The 13,942-nt window shown below is 42.3% G+C and overlaps 1 protein-coding gene across 1 annotated transcript in view; it reads right to left on the bottom strand.

The window, feature by feature from the left end:
- Positions 1-13,942, bottom strand: part of ZFHX3 (zinc finger homeobox 3) — a 253,250-nt gene that overhangs the window by 123,378 nt on the left and 115,930 nt on the right. The window contains exon 2 of the mRNA XM_073659266.1: positions 10,360-10,425. The gene's annotated coding sequence lies outside the window, so the exon portion shown is untranslated. The remainder of the gene's footprint in view (positions 1-10,359; positions 10,426-13,942) is intronic.

The following is a 13,942-nucleotide window of genomic DNA, read 5'->3' as shown; positions in this document are numbered from 1 at the left end:
TGCTTCGGAGGCTTTACAACCGAACACCTTTTCAGCAGGTGCTGCTTTGGACGTCATTTTACTCTATCTGTCCTCTCTAGCCACATTGCTACATCTTTCTAGAACCACCTTTCTATATGTTATGGATCCAACAAGGTTCCCTAAACAATTTTTAAAGATTACCTTTCACTGGATTTCTTACTTTATATTGAGTGCCTCCAAATGTTGCTGCTCCAATGACTCTTTCTTACAAAGTTATGTCCTGCAGTAATAAAGATGCAATTTTTTTTTTCCACCAACTGGTCGTACACCACTGATCTTCTCTGTGGGCGTCTGCTTTTTCCCCTCAGACGCTGGCCAATTAAAACATGGCCGAGCCCACAGAGAAGATCAGTGGTGAATGCCCAGTTGGTAGAAGGAAAAATTTGTATCTTTATTACCGGGGGACGTATCTTTGGAACAGAGAGACGCAGAAAAACTGTTCTAGAATCAGCAGAGCAGCGACAATTTAAGGAGGTATTAAAAAAATATCCAGAGAAAAGTCTTTAAATATTCTGGTCCATTTTGATGTGATGTTACCAACCAGTTACTGCAGATTTCTCTTCACTTGAGATCTTTTTCCTGTGCTGCCATTACAGTAAATTTGTGTTCCCTGAAAGGGGTTGCACATGCTGCGGTCACAACCCTATTCATATATGGAGCTGAATATTAGTCATGTTAACATTATTTTTTTACAAGAAAACCTAAGTAAGCAATTACTCACAGTTGTTAAATAACTTGGTTCTTTAAATGGTTAATGTTTTAATGTTTGTTTGCTCAGTTTCCCTTTGTCTAATATTACATATTGTTTAAAGGTCAGAAACTGTTCAGTGAGTCATGAAAATGTAGAGAATATACATATATACAGTACAGACCAAAAGTTTGGACACACCTTCTCATTTAAAGATTTTTCTGTATTTTAATGACTATGGAAATTGTACATTCACACTGAAGGCATCAAAACTATGAATTAACACATGTGGAATTATATACTTAACAACAAAGTGTGAAACAACTGAAAATATGTCTTATATTCTAGGTTCTTATATCATTCTGCTCAGCTTCGTCTCTATACCGTGTTATCCACAGATTGGACGGCATGAACAACTTGAGAGGTTTTAAGTATGTTGTACTTATGAAATAGATACTTCTCAAATTATACAGTATATACCTAATGAATGTTAACAGCACTAAAGTGCTAATTCCTACAAGAACCAATCATTGTGCAAGAAAATAAAAAGGTGTGATGCATTACAGCTTCTATCTATCATTCTGTCTGTCCATTTATCTATCTGTTTGTCCTTCTTTCTATCTATCTAGCCATTCATCTTTCCTTCCTTCCATCCATCTATTTATCCTTATTTCCATCACTCCATCTATCTACAGTATCTATCTATCTATCTATCTATCTATCTATCTATCTATCTATCTATCTATCTATCTATCTATCTATCATTCTGTCTGTCCATGTATCTTATCTATCTATCTATGTATCTACAGTGCCTACAAGTAGTATTCAACCCCCTGCAGATTTAGCTGGTTTGATAAGATGCAAATAAGTTAGAGCCTTCAAACTGCAAACGAGAGTAGGTTTTATGAACAGAAGCATAAATCTTACAAACCAAAAAGTTATGTTGCTCAGTTGAATTTTATTAAATTTTAAACATAAAAGTGTGGGTCAATTATTATACAACCCCTATGTTTAATATTTTGTGGAATAACCCTTGTTTGCAATTACAGCTAATAATCGTCTTTTATAAGACCTGATCAGGCCGGCACAGGTCTGTGGAGTTATCTTGGCCCACTCCTCCATGCAGATCTTCTCCAAGTTATCTAGGTTCTTTGGGTGTCTCATGTGGACTTTATTCTTGAGCTCCTTCCACAAGTTTTCAATTGGGTTAAGGTCAGGAGACTGACTAGGCCACTCAAACACCTTGACTTTTTCCCTATTGAACCAGGCCTTGGTTTTCTTGGCTGTGTGCTTTGGGTCGTTGTCTTGTTGGAAGATGAAATTACGACCCATCTTAAGATCCTTGATGGAGGAGCGGAGGTTCTTGGCCAAAATCTCCAGGTAGGCCGTGCTATCCATCTTCCCATGGATGCGGACCAGATGGCCAGGCCCCTTGGCAGAGAAACAGCCCCACAGCATGATGCTGCCACCACCATGCTTGACTGTAGGGATGGTATTCTTGGGGTCGTATGCAGTGCCATCCAGTCTCCAAACGTCACGTGTGTGGTTGGCACCAAAGATCTCGATCTTGGTCTCATCAGACCATAGAACCTTGAACCAGTCTGTCTCAGAGTCCTCCAAGTGATCATGAGCAAACTGTAGACGAGCCTTGACATGACGCTTTGAAAGTAAAGGTACCTTACGGGCTCGTCTGGAACGGAGACCATTGCGGTGGAGTACGTTACTTATGGTATTGACTGAAACCAATGTCCCCACTGCCATGAGATCTTCCCGGAGCTCCTTCCTTGTTGTCCTTGGGTTAGCCTTGACTCTTCGGACAAGCCTGGCCTCGGCACGGGAGGACACTTTCAAAGGCTGTCCTGGCCGTGAAAGGCTAACAGTAGTTCCATAAGCCTTCCACTTACAGATGATGCTCCCAACAGTGGAGACAGGTAGGCCCAACTCCTTGGAAAGGGTTTTGTACCCCTTGCCAGCCTTGTGACCCTCCACGATCTTGTCTCTGCTGGCCTTGGAATGCTCCTTTGTCTTTCCCATGTTGACCATGTCTGAGTGCTGTTCACAAGTTTGGGGAGGGTCTTAAATAGTCAGAAAAGGCTGGCAAAAGAGATCTTTAATCCACACATGTGAAGTTCATTATTCTTGGTGCCTGAACTACTTCTTAATACTTTAGGGGGACCAAACAGAATTCTTGTGGTTTGAGGGGTTGAATAATAAATGACACTCTGAATTAACTTTTAACGTTTTAAAAAAAACAAAAAAAAAAAAACAAAAACAATATTTGCTGCAGTGCATTTTCCACTTCCAGGCTGATCTACAGTACAAATGTCACAATGCCAAGTTAATTCCGCATGTGTCAACCAGCTAAATCTGCAGGGGGTTGAATGCTACTTGTAGGCACTGTATCTATTTATTTATCTTTCTTTCCATCAATCTATCCATCCATCGTTCCATCGATCTAACTATTTATCCTTCTTTCCATCTATCTAGCTATTCATTCCTTCTTTCTTCCATCTATTTATCCTTCTTTCCATTAATCTATCCATCCATTCATCTTTCCTTCCTTCCATCCTTCCTTCCTTCCTTCCTTCCATCTATCTATTTATCCTTATTTCCATCACTCTATCTATCTATCTATCTATCTATCTATCTATCTATCTATCTATCTATCTATCTATCCATCTATCTAGAAATCTATTGGGCCTGACGCTCGAAGCAACCACCTGCCCAGACTACATAACCCATCTGGGATCTTTGTGGTGGAGGCAGTTGAGACCTGCTGCTCCCGGGAAGGATTCATGGTGTTCTTGGGCACTGAGCCAGGATATGCAACAGAGAGGAAATAATTAATTAAGGACAAGCAAAGGCTGCAACAGATTCTTTCCCTTGTGATAAGATGGAGAGGTAGAAGGTTTAGAGACGGCTGAGAATTGGATACAGCACATGCCAATAAACACTGGGAATCCCACCAAGAGCCATCAAGAGGGTTCATAAACCACTGGGGGAAAAATGTCCCATTAGAGAGTCTATTAAGCTGACATTAGGTGTGAGATGATTACCATGGTCTTCCAGAGAGAGGAGATTCTGCATGTAGGACATTAGCAATGTAATAGCTACATTTACCACTTATTGCAGTGTGATAAAACACCTCTACGTGTTAAAGTGGTTTCAATCGGAGGGCGGTCGGGTATAGGGATCCAGCGCAGAAACACACACAGTAAGACTCAGCGAAAGTGTGAGTGTGGCAGGGACAACCAGGGAGAACGCTGTGTGTACCCAGGGAGTGTTAAGAGGCTTCCAGGAACCGGTAATAAGTGCTTTGTCTTCACCCACTATTTATTAGTTGCTGCAGGCTGTGCAGCCCATACCTGGGTGTAATAAGCGCTACACAGTAAATCTGGGGATTCAGGCCATAAACAGCTTTTAAGCACTCTCTTGAGCCATTGTGCAGATCAAGGGCACAGAGAAGCTGTGATATTGTCAAAATGACCTTAAGACACATCCTAGCGCACTGAACCCACCCCGTGTAATCTAACAGGCACACGAGGTGCAGATGTACCCAATCTTGTATATGCTGCATAGATGCAGGGCCGGCTCCAGGTTTTTGTGGGCCCCGGGCAAGAGAGTCTCAGTGGCCCCTTTAACACATACCGCAATTCATGATGCACAGATACGGCAGAGAAATATATATATATAGTACAATGCCAAAGATTTCACTTGCTTCTTACATTACATGAGCGATATCTATTGTAAAATCTACAATATCTCAGAAACCGGCGAATCCTCGCAGCGCACAGTGCAGACCGGACAGTATAGTCCTCCATACAGTATTATGGGCCCCATATAATGCTCCATACAGAATACTGGCCCCCATATAATGCTCCATACATAATACCCACATATAATGCTCTATACAGGATACTGGCCCCCATACAGAATGGACCCCATATAATGCTCCATACAGAATACTGGCCCCCATATAATGCTCCATACAGAATACTGACCCCCATATAATGCTCCATACAGGATACTGGCCCCCATACAGAGTGGACCCCATATAATGCTCCATACAGAATACTGGTCCCCATATAATGCTCCATACAGTATACTGGTCCCCATATAATGCTCCATGCAGACTGGGCCCCATATAATGCTCCATGCAGGATGGGCCCCTTATAATGCTCCATGCAGAATAGTGGCCCACATATAATGCTCCATACAGAATACTGGCCCCCATATAATGCTCCACTGGCCCCCATATAATGCTCCATACAGGATACTGGGCCCCCATATAATGCTCCATACAGGATACTAGCCCCATATAATGCTCCATACAGGATACTGGCCCCCATATAATGCTTCATACAGGATACTGGCCCCCAAATAATGCTCCATACAGGATACTGGCCCCCATACAGAATGGACCCCATATAATGCTCCATACAGAGTACTGGCCCCCATATAATGCTCCATACAGGATACTGGTCCCCATATAATGCTCCATGCAGGCTGGGTCCTATATAATGCTCCATGCAAGATGGGCCCCATATAATGCTCCATGCAGAATAGTGGCCCACATATAATGCTCCAAACAGGATACTGGCTCCCATATAATGCTCCATACAGAATACTGGCCCCCATATAATGCTCCATACAGGATACTGGCCCCCATATAATGCTCCATACAGGATACTAGCCCCCATATAATGCTCCATACAGGATACTGACCCCCATATAATGCTTCATACAGGATACTGGCCCCCATATAATGCTCCATGCAGAATACTGGCCCCATATAATGCTGAATGCAGAATACTGGCCCCCATATAATGCTGCATGCTGTATGGGACCCATATACTGCTGCATGCTGTATGGTCCCAAATATTGGTACATGCTGTATGGCCCCCATATATTGCTCCATACTGTATGGCCCCCCATATACTGCTCCATGCTGTATGGCCCCATATAGTGCTGCATGCTCTATGGCCTCCATATGCCATATGGCCCCCATATAATGCTGCAGGCTGTATGGGCCCCCATATAATGCTGCAGGCTGTATGGCCCCCATATTTTGCTCCATGCTGTATGGCCCCCATATGCTGTATGGCCCCCATATGCTGTATGGCCCCATATGCTGTATGGCCCCGATATATTGCTCCATGCTGTATGGCCCCCCATATGCAGTATGGACCCCATATATTGCTCCATGCTTCCATACATAAAAAAATCAAATCCTCACCTCTCCTGCTGCCGCTGCTCTGCTCTGTCCCGGACTCCTCAGTGTCGCCGTCTTTCCACTCTCTGCAATGTGACTGCTCAGCAGAGAGCGCGCTGGAAAGACGTCATCGCGCCCTCTGACCTGAAACGTCACAGTCAGGAGAAGCGGAAGAGGCCAGAGCTGCAGGGAACGGAGAGAGGTAAGTATTGTGCCGGTGCCCTGAGCAAGTGGGGGGGCACTCGTGGGTGCTGGCACCGGACTTCTCTGCTCACAGGGACCACAGCACGCCGGGGTGCCCGACGGTGAATGGGCCCCCCCGCCAGCTCAGGGCCCTGGCACTTGCCCGGGTGTGCCAGGTGCTGACGCTGGGCCAGATGGATTCTCGCTGCAAGTCATCCAACATGTCCTGGCTAGATTAAGATTATAGTTCATGTACAGTGCTGCTCACCATTATTGGCACCCCTTCATTTTTTCATAGACTGTACAATATCTTCAGAAATAAATGGAAATGTACCAAAGTTATATCCTCAGAATTTTTAATTAGTGGTCCAAAGTAATACAACGATAAAACATTGTTTTTCAACTTCCATGTTGCAATTTCAAAGAAAAAACAGAATAAACAACTGTCAGGGTAAGAAAGAATATATATTTTCTCTACTTTTATACTTTTATACGCTTTGCTTATGTACTAACCACCATTTTGTGTCTTATAACAATAAGCTTTCCTTGCTACGTGTTACTTAGATCGAAATTTATGCTAAGATGGCGCCGGTATCAGCCAGCACCTGTTTAAGAGAAATGAAACCGAATCATCAACTGACTGTTGTCTGCCCAGAGACTGAGTTAAGGAGACGTGGACCAATCAGGAGTGGCTGGATACTAGACATTTATGGCTTACCCCGCCCCGAACAATCCATTTATGGCTTACCCCGCCCCGAACAACCCCTTTCCCCTCCTCATTATGTAGTGTATTTAGGTTTGTGTATGCGGAAATAAAAGCAGAACATTGCTGAGATCGTGGCTTGCTAGTAGCCTTCTGAGCGTGCTCTGAGTTTGAACCAGCTTGTTGTCTGACTCATTCTTTGAATGGTTGACCCATGCTCATAGCCTTAATTTGGAGTGACTGGAGGACGAGTGGAATGTCGCTACGACCCCGACACAACATGTGCAGCAATAATGGCACCCCTAATTAATACTTGGTTGCACACCCTTTGGCATTGCTGACAGCCTCCAAACCTTTCTTGTAGCCATCTATAAGCTCCTTGCACTTCTCAGCTGGAATTTTCTCCCACTCTTCCTTTGCAGTTGATTCAAGCTCTTGAATGTTTGCAGGGTTCTTTTTCCCAATGGTAGATTTCAGCTCACCCCAAAGATTTTCAATGGGATTGAGGTCAGGGCTCATTACTGGCCAATTTAAAACAGTCCATTTTTTCTTTTTCAATCATTCCTGTGTACTTTTGGATGTGTGCTTTGGGTCATTGTCTTGCTGGAGGACCCATGATCTTAAACTCAAACCAAGTTTTCTTACACTGGGTAGGACATTTTGCTGTAAAATCTCTTCACAATTCTCTGATTTCATGATTGCTGTGATAGGGTCAAAGCCTCCAGTACCGGACGCAGCAAAGCAGCCCCACAGCACTATGGATACTCCACCATGCTTAACTGTTGGTAAGGTGTTCTTTTCCTTATAAGCTTCATTGCTCTGTCTGTAAACAAACTGTTGCTTTGCATTGCCAAAAAGCTCTATTTGTGTTTCATCTGTTCATAGAACATTTTCCCAGAAGAATTGTGGTTTGTCAAGGTACTCTCTGGCAAAGATCAGTCATTCCTTTTTCTGTCTTATCTTCAGCAATAGTTTCTTCCTTGGCTTTCGCCCATAAAGCTCTGCTTGGTTTAGTGTGCGGCGTATGGTACTTGTTGAAACCGTGAGCCCAGACTGTTCCAGGTTGGCCTTCAGGTTTTTAGATGTTTGACGTGGTGTTTTTTTCCACCATTCGCACCAACCTTCGAAGACATCTCTTGTCAATTTTCCTCTTTCCCCTACTTCTAGGGAGGTTCTTGACGGTTCCATTCTTGGCAAACTTCTTAAGAACACTGCGCACTGTTGAAACTGGGATACCAAGGTCTTTGGAGATGGTCTTATACCCTTTGGAAGTCATGTGTTTGCTAATAATAGCAGTTCTGATGTCCTCAGACAGCTCCTTTGCCTTTAACATTGTGACAAAGGAACAGGGCCTACAATGTGGGTTTTTAAAACACTGAAATCATCATTCATTGGCTAATTCATGTCACATGCGCACTGACAATTAATCATAGGTGAATCTCTTTTGTGATTTACCACAGGTGGGTCAAAATGTGTTTCCATACTAAATTAATGTAAAGGTTGCTAATACCAGTGATTTTTCTATTTTTCCCTCCCATTGTTTTTTGTTTTAAATTATTGTTTATCATTTGCTCTTTTGTATTTAACATGATTGCTCTATACAAAAAAATGGTTCACTTGATTAATTTTTTTTCAGGAGATATTCCACATTATGTACCTAAACTTCATGGGTGCCAATAACTATGAGCAGGACTGTACACCTTGGATAGTTTGTTCATCTGCCAGCTATTTCTCCCAATTCTTGCCATCCACCTGCATGCTCAGTTTTGTCAGGTCAAGCGTCCATGTGTTCCCAATAAGAAGATAGGAGGAAGCTACCTACCAGGAGAAATCCAACATGTCTTTCCTGTCTTTTCCCAAATATCTACCACTGAGAAGAATGGAGACACCCCCTTAAACATTAGATAGTCGACCAGGTTAGGTTCAGCCAATGGTCATCTAATGTGAATGGTCACCTTAAAGGATTTTCCCTGTCCTGGTTACTTCACATCAGCGGGTGATCGGCCCTAATGATGTCGCATCTACAGTCACCACCATGATAGGCAGGTATCGTTCCTATTCATTACAATACAACACATGCACAATACCTGTTAATATTGCACTCATCCCGGCTGGTGTCTGTAGACATGAATAGGACATGTGCACAATACTTGCCGATCTGGCAGTGTCCCCGCAGTTATTTGTAAACTGGATGTCATTGGCTCTGCTCAACTCCCGATGCGTGAGCAGCGCCTTTACAAATCTCTTAACACATAGAAATAACTAGCCAGGAATATGTGAATATCACATTCATATGTGCTCTGTCTTAAAAAAGGTCATTAATATGGTGTCAATCTGACTTTTCTGCTATTCTTCTGGAAAGGTGTTACCCACCTGTCCTGAGTATCCTGGGTTCTGCCTCCTTCACCTCGGTCTGCTGCCCTCTGTCGTGCACCACATTGGGTTTTGCAGGCTGCCTGGTATGTCTTAATGACGTCATCTCCCTAATCATATTTAAGGCCCATTAGGACACACACCTGTTTCTTAGGATTGAGATTCAAGACTTTAGTTTGGTGTACTCCACCTTCTGTACACACCATGCTTTAACCTGCTTCAATCCCTACTAACTTCCACTTCATCCGTCCTGCTGCTCTCAAGATTCCTGAGTGTGTAAAGTCCTTGCTTTCCACGTGACATCCTGCCCACTGCCCCAATGCCCAGGGTCTGAGTACCAACCCAGACCTGGGGCTTTGTGGGTCCACTTCACAAGGTGAGCCTTACGGAAGGCTTCTACTAGATGGCTGATCATGAATTAAGGGATGATGCCCACTTAGCCTCAAGAGAATTGGATCAGATGGGCACATAAAAGGGTACTGTTAGAATCTGGCTCATACTTCCATCCTAATGAAGGTTGAAGTCATGTCACTAAATGATGGGTCATTAAGATTTGCCATTACTGGCTCAAAAACAACCACAAACGTACCAAAAAAACAAGCAACAGCCTCAGATTTTTTCTCAGAGTCAAATGGTGATATGTCCCCCATAGACACAGGCACTATATGTAATTAGCGTGGATGCAATAGGTATTAAAGTTCATTTAGACGTGTAGATGATTGTGGAAGCAACTGGCTATTCTATAGTAATAAATGATCTGTACTCAATATCAGACAAGCAACTAGATGTTACCATAATTGTGCAAAAAATCATTAATTTTCGATCTTTAAGTGGTCAATTGAAAGTAGTATTAAGAGAAATTTAACATATCGTCGAAAGATCCCAAGATTTCTAATTACGTTGCGCAATGTATAATTTTTTTTTTATGCAATCATATGCAAGGATTTAACTTATCCCAGTTAACTCTACCTATTTATCATGAACGATGGGTCGTAAGCGTTAAAATCTGAGTGATTGTCGGCTCTTCTTAATGGGTAGCGGGACGAGGGAAACATGAGGATTCCTGTGGCTCCATACTACAGAGCCATAGGAGTTCTGTGCACCACTATAGGGTGATGTGTAAGGTGCTATACTGCAAAATCGGAGGCTTAAATAATGTCATACATCATATTTGCTAACCTGTGTAATCCTAATGTGATAAATTCCACCGGATACGGATGTCTCTTGACCATTACATTGTCTGCCCTGGAAAAACAATGAAACAATAATTAGGGAGGGTACTAGAATTCTGGAGACTACACTCAAGTAGTCAGGACCATTATGTGCAGTATTAAAATTGCAATCTAAACACTGATAGCTTTCAAATACTGGAAGAGGGAAGCAGAGAGTCCAGGTGGCACAGCGCTCCCACCCATAGGACACAAGTGGACATGGAAACGTTTGATGAGCAAACATCCTAATAGCCAAACTGCAATTCAAATCAAAAGATATGCTGGAATTATATATTACTAGTAAAAAAAAATATTAAAATTATAGTTTTCAGGTGCTTTTATAACATGCACAATGATGACTGCAGTCACCCTCCTCAATCAAGCAAACGCTGAATGGAGCTTAACTACTCTGTGATGTGCACACAGCTATGAATGGATTGTGGAGACCTGTTTAATCATGTGTGTTCGCTAATACTCTGGGATAAAATATGGGTCTGTAATTAGAAATTAAATCGGAAAATATGGAATACCCCACAGAAAAAATCTTTAGTTACAGTGGGGAACAAAGTATTTAGTCTGCCACCAATTGTGCAAGTTCTCCCACTTAAAAAGACGAGAGAGGCCTGTAGTTGACATCATAGGTAGACCTCAACTATGAGAGACAAAATGAGAAAACAAATCCTGAAAATCACATTGTCTGATCTGGAAAGCCATTTTTTCAAATTTTAGTGAAAAATAAGTATTTGGTCAGTTACGTAAGTTCATCTCAATACTTTGTTGTATATCCTTTGTTGGAATGACAGAGGTCAAACGTTTTCTGTAAGTCTTCACAAGGTTGGCACACACTGTTGCCAGTATGTTGGCCCATTCCTCCATGCAGATCTCTAGAGCAGTGATGTTTTGGGGTTGTCGCTGGGCAACACAGACTTTCAACTCCCTCCAAAGGTTTTCTATATGGTTTACATCTGGAGACTGGCTAGGCCACTCCAGGACCTTGAAATGCTTCTTACGAAGCCACTCCTTCATTGCCCTGGCGGTGTGCTTTGGATCATTGTCATGCTGAAAGACCCAGCCACATTTCATCTTCAATGCCCTTGCTGATGGAAGGAGGTTTGCACTCAAAATCTCATGATACATGGCCCCATTCATTCTGTCATGTACACGTATCAGTCGTCCTGGTCCCTTGGCAGAGAAACAGCCCCAAAGCATGATGTTGCCACCCCTATGCTTCCCAGTAGGTATGGTGTTCTCTGGATGCAACTCAGCAATCTTTCCCCTCCAAACAAGCCGAGTTGTGTTTCTACCAAATAGTTCTACTTTGGTTTCATCTCACCATATGACATTCTCCCAATACTCTTCTGGATCATCCAAATGCTCTCCAGCAAACTTCAGAAGGGCCCGGACATGTAATGGCTTAAGCAGGGGGACACGTCTGGCACTGCAGGATCTGAGTCCCTGGCGGCGTAGTGTGTTACTGATGGTAGCCTGTGTAACGTTGGTCCCAGCTCTCTGCAGGTCATTCACTAGGTCCCCCCTTGTGGTTCTGGGATTTTTGCTCACTGTTCTTGAGATCATTTTGACCCCACTGGGTGAGATCTTGTGTAGATCCCCAAATCGAGGGAGATTATCAGTGGTCTTGTATGTCTTCCATTTTCTAATTATTGCTCCCACAGTTGATTTCTTCACACCAAGCTGCTTGCCTGTTGCAGATTCAGTCTTCCCAGCCTCGTGAAGGGCTACAATTTTGTTTCTGGTGTCCTTCAACAGCTCTTTGGTCTTCACCATAGTGGAGTTTGGAGTGTGACTGTTTGAGGTTGCAGACAGGTGTCTTTTATACTGATAACAAGTTCAAACAGGTGCCAGTACTACAGGTAATGAGTGGAGGACAGAGGAGTCTCTTAAAAAAGAAGTTACAGCCAGAAATCTTGCTTGTTTGTAACTGACCAAATTTTCCACCAAAATTTGAAAAAAAATTCTTTCCAAATCAGACAATGTGATTTTCAGGATTTGTTTTCTCATTTTGTCTCTCATAGTTGAGGTCTTGATGTCAATTACAGGCCTCTCTCATCTTTTTAAGTGGGAGAACTTGCACAATTGGTGGCTGACTAAATACTTTTTCCCCCCTGTACCTTAAAACACCTAATATGCAAAAAAAAAAACCCTCTAAAAAAATTATAACAATTACCCTATATGTGGAGCTTTACAGTCACCAACTATTAGAGTGTTTGCTTTAAAAAAAAAAGAATAAAAGAAAAACAATCATAATAATTTACAAAACAAAATTGCCATTGGTTCTAGGTAGAAATAATGGGTAATATAACACTATACAAAGCATTTGTTGATTATGGGTGCACCCCAATATAATAAGGGGCTACTGGTCCCAGTTTCTTTTCAGGATATTTTCTAGATGACATGACACAACTGTGAGTTGCTCTTGTTTACTGACAACATGGGGAGCTAGTGATGCTGCAAAATAATTAGATGACAGACCATGCTGCCGGAGACAATGTTGCTGAAATAACGTCGTCAATGTAACGTCCCTAGCAAAGTGGCATACGTGCCCTAATTACTTATGGGTTTAAACTACACCTTTTACAAATGAAAACCCATGGCTAAAAATAAAATAGCCAAAGTGAAGGTCCTAGCAATTAATCCTATCTTTGCATTTTTTTTCTTAAACTTGAGGCCCATGCACAAAGTCACATAAAATCCAAATCGCAATAAAATATAATATTGGTTCAGGACAGTAGCTTTAAAGCCGATGTTCGCCTTAGCAACCAGATTATATTTTAGGTTATGTGCACACTGAGTCTTTTTGGTGAGTTTTTGGAGCAGAAATTTCGCGGAAACTCTCCCAATACTCCTCAAAAACGTGGAGTTTCCGCTCAATTTTGGTTCCGAAAACTCCGCAAAAAGATTCAGTGTGCACATATCCTTATTGTCCCTATACATCTAAACTAAAAATGCAGTAATTTTGCAACAGGTTGTAATTTAAAAAATAAGTCAGTTTTGGGTCCACAGCAGTATGCAGACTTATGCATCTCCATGGTAACAGACTTCAAACACATCCTGCATAAGCTCATATTGCAGTAACATTTTATTTGTTCCTAAGGGCTCATTCACACGTCCGATTTTTCCATCAGAATTTGATCAGAGTGTGGTCCGAGGGCCATCCAATTTTCTCGTCCATTCTGACAGTCCGTGAAAATCTCATCCGAGTGAGGTCTGATTTTTTTAGGGAGCCATTGACTTGCATTGCCAATATTCATCTGACACTCTGATCAAAATTGGACATTTCTCTGTGATTTTCGGCCATGTAAATGACGCCACAGACTATCACAGGTACGAGTGCTATCGGTGAAAAACACAGATAGCAATTGTACGTGAAAATAGGACGTGTGAATGAGCCCTACCTTTCTGCTAACATACCTTTAGTAAGACGAAAGAACATGTGGCTGCAGGGTCAGAATACACCGGATTACTATCATGGAAACACATAGGTTTGCAAAAAGCTGCATAAACCAAATAGTATTTTTTTTTTCCTTAAATCC

This window comes from Phyllobates terribilis, unplaced genomic scaffold, assembly GCF_046119375.1.
Source record: "Phyllobates terribilis strain yellow unplaced genomic scaffold, ASM4611937v1 Scaffold_13__5_contigs__length_258822181, whole genome shotgun sequence".
NCBI lineage: Eukaryota > Metazoa > Chordata > Amphibia > Anura > Dendrobatidae > Phyllobates > Phyllobates terribilis.
Note: the sequence above shows the minus strand (reverse complement) of the source record. Positions and strands in the feature narration are given on the sequence as shown.